Genomic DNA, 9,311 nt, shown 5'->3' on the forward strand with positions numbered 1-9,311 from the left:
GGAGAGATGGCTGAGACTAAGACGCCCCTCCCTAGCTACTGGTAAGTTATTCCTCAAAACAGGGCTAAGAGGGGGTGCCCTGTGACTACCCCCCTCATCCAAGGAAGTGTCAGTCATCAGTATGCTTGCAGGTGAAGGAACTACTGAGATTACTGGCATGTACTCCCCCCCGGTGGCATCAGAGTCGCCAAGAACCGAAAGGGAAGACGAAACGTCCAGAGGGGGAGGGAGAGCAAAGGATGAGGCAAGGGTAGAAAAAGTCCCTAGAGCAGAGTCTTTTGATGCAGTCATTGCCTGAGATTCGACGAGATTCAAGACCTGAGGGACCACTTTAAAGTAAGAGCGAAGCGATGGTGTGATTCTTGATGTAACCTCAGCTCCTGTAGTAAGATTACGTGATATTTTCTCTCTAGGCCCCTTAGATTTAACCTCAGTGGACAAATAGGAAGAGGGTCTCTTATAGTGGGAGGTAGTGGCGCTAGATGGATTAGAAGTAGGGACAAGCTCCCTTAAATGCAAGCTGGCGGACGCCTTACCTCTTTTTTGGCCACTTTTTCCACCTCTCCCCTTACCTCTGGGCGCTTGATGATGTTGGAAATGCAGCCTTTCAGAGTCATGAAATACCGCACGGGGAGGTAATATTGATTTTGATTCTTGCGCCTGTGCCGCCTTCTTATCGCTGATAGTGTGCCCTTCCGACACCGGCGTAGTCTCCTCCTCCTCTAAGACCCCCACTGTAGCCTGTTGAGTGAAGATATCCTTAGCGCACGCAGCACGCACCAAACTGCGTGCCTTCCTACCGCACTGCAGCTCCAGGGCGGCCGAGGACCACAACCACTGAACCAGTGGCTTGCCTATGAAGGCAGGAAGACCGAGGCACACAGCGACACCCTCCACGCCACCAAGAACACCGGAGATACTACCGGCATGAACACCGCCGATGCAGGCACAGACCATGGAAAGAGAAGACAGATCCAAAATAAACGGCAGGAACCAGCCCGCTCGAAGAGCCTCACCAGACGCCAAACGCCGGGAGAAAAAAGGATGCGAAAACGAACAAAATGTCCCGAAGGAAAGCCGGAAAACCAAGTAGCAGGGATCGCAAAGGCTCAGAAGGAGGAAGTCGCGCTGGAAAACACCATCAGGGGCTCAGGTAAGGCAGAACGGGAGCCTGACTCGCGGAGCACCACGGCAGATCAGCCGTCTGCCGCCATGTTCTCCCAACGACCCTGTCAGCCACCTTACAGCAATCTGCATGGAGCAAACCCACATCAATTGACTCCACATCTACCTTTCCCTCTAACGCTCTGCATGAGCCCTGGATAGCTTTTAGGAGGGCAGCGCGAGATGGCTATTCCCTGACTCTGGCGCCCTGGTTCCCTTCAGAGCAGTAGCCATTGTAGCAAGGCCTGGTGGAGTGGTGTATTGCACTATAGTGTTGTCCTGTGGTCCCTTGGCAGTCTTATTTTTTCCCATGTCACGAGGCCCCAGCACTAGGAGGTTGTCTGCTCCAACCCCTCCACAGGCCCTCCACCCCTACGCAGGGGGATTCACCAATGTGGCACCTGGACAGGTAGTGTGGTACAACCTTCTGTCTCCACTCACAGGCAGCTGCCCAGTCACTGCAGCAACATGGAAGGCTAGAGGGGGAAGGGGCCCCAACTCAGTCACTCCGGCACCCACCTGTCCACTACCACAGCCTCCAATGCAATCCCTTATCCAGGCAATCATCTTGTCCCCATTTTTAATCCGAAATCCACAGGAAGGCACTTGACCCCACCATATGTTGCCAACAGCAGCACAGCGTTAAACACCATTGAGCCTCATGCCCCTAGTTTATCACGTGGGCCCAACTCGCAAGGACCCAGGCATTCCTTTTTGCCCCAGGTTGTTGCCGCAGTCAACAACTACTCTTCACTGCCACAGCCCCATGGCCTCCCCGCAATTGTCTGTGCAGTCAGCCACCGCTCTTTCTCTGCCTCTCCCAAGGCACCCTGGGGGCCACGAACCAATCTCAAGTCCCCCAGTCAGCAATCTAGTGTTGGTGCGGGGCTCACCTCCAACTTCACTTGTCCGTCTTGGTCAAAGTGGAAGGACAGTTTGCCAATCTCTGCCGTCGTCACACGCTGCTCAACAGCAGGAACACTTGTCCATACCTGCTAGGCCCAAGTGACTCCACTTTCCTCTGACTCTGCTTTCGCTGGCCTCAACGTCTCCGGGGGCAGCAGTGTGGGCTGGAGCACTCCTGCTTGCCAACCCCAGCAGCACAGCATGCTCTGCTGATTGCCAGTCGCGCTCATCCTCTCCGCCCTTCCCTCGACCTCCAGGCGGCTACGGGCCACAAACAACATGTTCTCCAACTGTGGCGATCACCAGTGAGGCCAAAAGCCAGCCCCCGGGGAAAGTGAAGGTTGCAGACCAGTCTTGCCCCAGGGCACTTTGCGCAGGCCGGAAGGACAAGGTGGGGAGGGGGTTCAAGGGAGTGAGGTTAAGGGGCAGGAGTAGAGTGGGCTAAAAGGGTGTCAGGAGGGTAGGATCCGGCGGTGTGATGGTTTTAGCATGCCAGTTTAGGACAAGTTGCAGGGTATAAGGCGAAGCAGTACTTTGGAGGGGTGGTGAGTCACAAACAGCCAGATTCACCCCTTCCGGGGGGGAAGGGTACACAGGTGATTGATGGCAGGGATCGAATGAGCAACGGAAGAAATTCAAGAGAGGATGTTTGGAGGGAAAGTGAAGGTGAGAATGGGGATATGGAGGAGGTCGCTGAGCTAAAGAGGTGGAGTGAAACAAGTGAGATGGTTTGAGGATGGCTGGGGAGAATGAGCTGTATAGTTATGATAAAAGTTATATATTTGCATTTATGGCTTGTTAATAAAGTTTAACTATTGCAACATTGTCCTAATAAAAATGGCCTTTTACGCTTCAAGTAACAGTGTGGAGTGTAGTTATTGTGGGAAACATTTTAACTGCCAGAGGTCCCCTCGGGCTCACAATTTCACCCTGCAGGGGAAAATAGCAGGGCAGGGGGTCCAGTAGTGACACCATGCTCTCTGATAGTGGCTCCTCCTCGCAGGATTTTTTCTTGGGGGAGCGGAGCACTCTAACCACGCATCTGATCGCCTATCTTGTCTGGCCACTGCCCTAGCATTCATTTTTATATTATTTTTGTAAAGCATCGCAACTTAGGGAGTGAGGTGTGCTAGGTTCATCTATTCTTGTGTAATTAACCAGTAATGTGTCTGAAGATTAAATGAGCGCCGATTTGATTATTTAAAACTTGAATAATAATATAGTTAATAATCCTTTTTTTATTTTTACTGTTAAATATTTTGATAAGGAAAAACTAAAGACACAACTTGTTGGGGTTCTCAGTGCCTCTCAGTCAGTACGAGAAACTGATGATCTCCTTCTAATAAAAATGTCCTGGAGGAAAGTTTCAACTTTTCAGAAAGTTGGCATTCGGAGTAACATTTAGAATAGATAAGTGAAAACTAAACAATAAATTGAGAAAGAGTTCAGAGGGAACGATGGACTTTCCTACTTCATTCAAGGAACCTTGGAAAGGTTTGGCCAGTAGAACACGGAGGATCAGCTTGATTCTGGTTCACCATTAGCCTGCTTTTTTGCATTCAGCACTTGTTAAAAACACACAATTACAGGAAACATGAACTTGCGGAGTCATAAAGAAACAGGATCAGAAGATTCAAAAATAGATTCCAGTCTAGGTATCACACTCGAGGCTGGCCAATGAAAATCCTGCTCTACACAATTACAAGTTGTACCTGGTAAGGAATCCCAAATGTAATTACTGGTTTAGATTTTGCATCTGGTAAAACTGCACCGGGTAACGCCCCAGCTTTTAAGGTCACATATTCTACTTGCTAAAAGAAGGTGAAATATATGGCTGGGCACGGTCATTGGAAAAAGTATAATATGATGCATTATCAAGCATGTCATGTGTTGCATGTTATTCCAATCTGTGGGCCAAAGCTCATAATTGCTCACTAATAGAGCAGTAATACTAACTGGTATTGGTATTATTGGGTCATGGTGTAACCACCCCATTTTTAGGTCTCGCCTTGCTATCGCGTAAGCGATCGCGAAGCGAGACTATAGTAAGGGGCTCCCAAAAGTGCTCCGAAAAGCGGATTGCATGGCGAGCACGCGCACAATCACGCGCATCGTGCCGCCATGCAATCTGCTTTCGGGAAGCGCTTCAGCCCACTGGCGCCCTCGGCATCAAACTTCAAAGGGTCCGCTCCCCCGCCTGTAATGCACTCCCCCCGCCCCCGCCAAGCGCGCGCGCCACTCCGCCGCGTCACAAATTTACTTTCACTTTTGCGGCGGGTGCTCGTTTATTTCAGCAACGCAGTTTATTTCAGCAACACAGTATTTTGTGTGCTTTTGATACATGCACAACGGCCACCACTGCCTCATGTAACGTAACTTTTGTTTTAGTGTTTTGAGTATCTGCCATTTATTGCGATTATAAAACTAAAGCGAGTTTCACGCTCGCTGCTGACATCAAGTGGGACGGTATATTTACAAGACTCAATACTAACGAGAACTCCCCCTACTATCCTTACGCGCTCAGTACATAGCATACCATTCAGAGCGATTGAATGTGCAATTATAAAACCAAAGTGAGTTTCACACTCGCTGCTGACATCAAGTGGGATGGTACATTTACAAGACTCAATACTAACAAGAACTCACCCGACTATCCTTACGCACTCCGTACATAGCATACCATTGATAATGAGTGAACCTGTAATTATAAAACTAAAGCGAGTTTCACGCTCGCTGCTGACATCAAGTGGGATGATATATTTACAAGACTCAATACTAACAAGAACTCACCCTACTATCCTTACGCACTCAATACATAGCATACCATTGGTAATGAGTGAACGGGCAATTACAAAACGAAAGCGAGTTTCACGCTCGCTGCTGACATCAAGTGCGATGGTATATTACGGCACATATTTCTAACATTAGCTCTGCAAACCCTACGCAGTCAGTACATGACAGAGCATTTAAAAAGAATTCCTAAAACCAGAGGTCAAAACTAGATTACAACTGAAAGCGCTGAGCCCATATTCAGTATAACATAAGCAAAGCTTTAACAAATAATGCTTTGTTTTGTCCAGATGCAAAAAACAGCTTAAAGGGCTGACCCATATTTAGTATAGTACACAGTTCATTTTACGTTTATTTAGACGATTGGTCGTCAAACCTTACATATTAAAATACATCTAAAATTACATAACCTTAAATACACTGAACATATCTTAAAACATATACAATTAATACACCCTCCATTAATTAATTAATTAAGTCTTGGTGATTTAAAACTCATTTAAAACCAATTAGAAGATGTGCCTTCACTCTTTGCATGAACTTTCCAATAGCAACGGCAATGTCTAGGTGGCTCATTTCAGTCACCAAAATTGCAGCCTGGGCCCTAGAATGTATCTCATATTTCCTAAAAATTGGTCTTAAAAGCATAATTCGAATATCAAGGAACTTCTGGCAATCTATTAAGATATGTAACAAGTCACATGAAGTGCCCAAAGTGCAAATACATCTTCCCATCTTATCAATCATTGAACTTTTTATCACTTTGTTTACATAACACGGATTTACCCCAATTCTTACCCTTAAGACCTCTCTTCGCAACCAGCAATCGGGTAACCTGTCAACGTAGGGAAAGCATTGTTAATTTTTCCATGCCATAGTCATAAAGTATACTGAAGTTTTATTCGCAAGGTAGTTTTGATCCCGTGCCTGCGATATTTCGTTCCCCAACATCCTAAGTACCTTCTTATCACAATTAATCATATAGGTGATGGGGCACAATTTAACCTTCATCGTACAGCATAGTTTCGTCATGGTAGCTCTAAACTCTTTTGCCCATTTTAATTCGCTGTTATGAATTTCGTTTTTGCACCATTGTGATATTTTGGTGCTCTCACCTACTCCTAGGCGTTGCCAAAAATGGAGAAGAGCCATACTGGCTAGAATACCCCATGAAATCAGTCCTAATTCAAGTCTTATGGCCTGTACCATTACCGACAAGGGGAGTGAGAATAGGTTTTTTAAATATTTGCCTTCCTCAATATCCCAGCCCTGTTTGCCACTTAGGTATAGGACTTCCGCGCCATACAGAAACTGCGGAGGTACCATGGCAGAATAAGCTTTTAACACTGGTCTATCTGACATCGCACCGTAGGTTTTGTTAAACAATTTCAAACCACTAATTGATGCTGATGTTCTTAATTTTAACGCATCTAGATGGGTATGCCATTTCAAATTTCTTTCAAACCACATTCCCAAATACCTATATTCTGTGACTGTTTCTACTTTCTCGGTCCCCAAAAACCATACAAACCCAGCTTTTCTCCAGCCAAATCTCAGTGCTTTAGTCTTGTCCATATTAACCACAAGTTTTTTCTTGGAGCAATAATCGTTAAATATCTTTAATTTCCTTTGCAGGCCGATTTCGGTCTGATCCATGATCACCAGATCGTCCGCATAGAGCAAGCATGCAATATGCTTACCATCTTGTTTTGGGCTTGCCCCGTTGGGGATCTCTAGGGTCGATGGCAAATCTGTCAGGAACAAGGAAAACAGCAGGGGGGCCAATACGCATCCCTGTCGCAATCCATTTCCAATCTCAATCTTCCTGGTTAAACTTCCATCCACATCTAAAATTATCTGGGCCCAATTCTTTGTGTGGAGCATTTGAACCAGACTTAGCAAATCTTTTGGGATACCATAACTAATTAGGGCCTCCCACAGTAGCTCCCGGTCCACCAGATCAAAAGCTGCACGGAAGTCCACAAAACAACAAAATTAATTTCCCTGCTGTTCAATCGACTTCCGTGCTATGGACCAGGGAGCAAAACAATGGTCAATTGTGGAATGGCCCGCTTTAAACCCCCCCTGTTCTGGGGGTATAATCTGATTTTCCTCCGTCCACTCTTTAAGAAGTCCCAAAATGACTTTTGCAAAGACCTTCTCCCCTACATCTAGGAGATTTATCAACCTATAGTTCTTCGGTAATTTCCGATTGCCCTTCTTATGAATTGGTCTTATAATTGCACCCCTCCAACTTTCTGGTACAAATCCTGTCTCCAAGATCACTTGGTACATCTTTGCGAAAAACTCTGCCCACCATTCTGGTCTAGTCTTTATTATTACTGCTGGAAGATTGTCTGGGCCAGCGGCACGAGTGAGGTTCAAATTTGCTATAATTTTCTTTATATAACTGGAGGAAAATTGTTCTTTTAGGTCGTCCCTCACCAGTGACCAAGCTGGCATCCCAGCCTTATCTTGTATTGGCCAGTTCCCATATATCTCTCCCAGGTAACCCACCAAGTCGTCCTCAGGGACCATACAGTCTAGGGATCCTGCTTTTCTACCCGCACTTTCTTGGACCAATTTCCAAAAACCTTTTACATCTCTGGTTTCAATTACCTCCAACATATTTGCCCAGCAGTTATCTTTATAAGTTCTTTTTTTATTTCTAATTAAAGTTTTGTATCTTACCCTGAGTGACTGGAGGGACTGAGATAATTCCACATTAAACCTACCCCTTAGCCTTCTTTCCTTCTGCCTGATCTGTGCCTTTGCTACTCGGCATTCATCGTCAAACCAGGCATGCATGTTTTTATTAGCTCTCTGGCTTACAGGCCCTGACTTTCTTGGTTGAATTTTTATCATTAGGGTGTCCACTAGCTTACTTATGATGGTTTCGAACCAGATGCTTCCATTTCTAGAATGGATTTCTTCTACCGGGATCGTCAGCTGTGTTTGTTTTAATTTCTCAATGTGTTCCTCTGTTATCCTGGTTGTCAGCCGTTTAGGGTAAACCACATGTAACTGTAGAACCCTTTCTCTCTTCTTACTGCTTGCTAAATATAATTCTGTCCTCAAAGGGTAGTGGTCACTGCCTTCCATTTTCACCACCTCAAAATTTTTGATTAGCCCAAAATGCCAAGCATGGCCAAACACATAATCTATTGGGCAGAGTTGCTGGCCCTTCATAAATGTGCGACTTGCTGGCCAATCCAACTGCATTCTCCCATTTAGGCATACCATACCTAATGAACCCATCAACTGAGAAAATTTCGTATCCTGTGAAGAGGTCTCTCCTCTAGGGAAGTTGGCCACTTCAATATTATAAGATGTTAATAGTTCCTTGTGCCAGCTATCCACCCTTCTGGGATCTAATCTATGATTGAAATCTCCTAACACCAATAATATATCCTTCTGATACTTTTCACTTACGAACGCTATATCTTCTTTCAGCTTCCCCCGGTTCTCCTTATATTCATGGCCTTTTCCCTTCTGTATATATACATTTATAATGCATATTCCATCATAACAGGGGTCCGACTTCTGCAGCAGAGCCCTACAGCCTAGTGCCCAAACACAGTTTAGCTTCACATTTTCGACCTTCCTAGCTATCTGTGTAGAGATCAGCGTAAGTTGCCCCCCCGATGGCCTCCCCAAGGTGTTTTTCTTTGCTGCTTTAGAGTGTTGGGTGAATCCTTCTATAACTAGGGTTTCTAGGGTATCGTCACTAGGCCTGGGCTAAATTTCCGTTCCGCTCGTGGAAATTGCGATAATTTGACATTTTCGCGTTCCGCGGAGAGCGTGAAAGTGTCAAAATTTCCGCATTCCGCAGCTTAGCGATAATTTGTTTCTTGCTCGCGCTGTAAAATAATACATTCTCGCGCGCGATCGCCTTACCTGAATGCCCGCGTTCGCTGACAAGTTTTCCCGATCCGGTCGCGTTCTCCACGAGATGTTGGATTGTTGGTAGCCATTTGCGCTGTCTCGCGACAGTTCGCGCCCGCAGTAACGTCATGCGTCGCGCGATCACGTCTTTCTTCTCGCGATCATGCACCGCGAGAAGAGTGAAAACAAGATGGCCGCGCCCGCGAGCAACCGCATGGGTAAGTTGGCAAGCCGCGACCACGCAGAAAATACCGCGAACGGGCGGGTAAAAAACTTCCGCATCTTCGCGATATTTCCGCGTGTTTGCGGAGATTTTTAACATTTTCGGGATAATTTGCGAAAGTTGCTTTCGCAAATTCCGCCCACCCCTAATCGTCACACAGCCAAGTCTCCTGCAAGCACACAATATCGTTACTTTTGATGAATGTGGTAACATTATCTTGAATGAGTAATGAGTGAACGTGCAATTACAAAACAATCACGTGAAACTCGCTGCTGACATCAAGTGCGATGGTATATTACGGCACATATTTCTAACATTAGCTCTGCAAACCCTACACAGTCAG

The sequence above is a fragment of the Triturus cristatus genome, chromosome 4_2, assembly GCF_964204655.1.
Source record: "Triturus cristatus chromosome 4_2, aTriCri1.1, whole genome shotgun sequence".
Classification (NCBI taxonomy): Eukaryota; Metazoa; Chordata; class Amphibia; order Caudata; family Salamandridae; genus Triturus; species Triturus cristatus.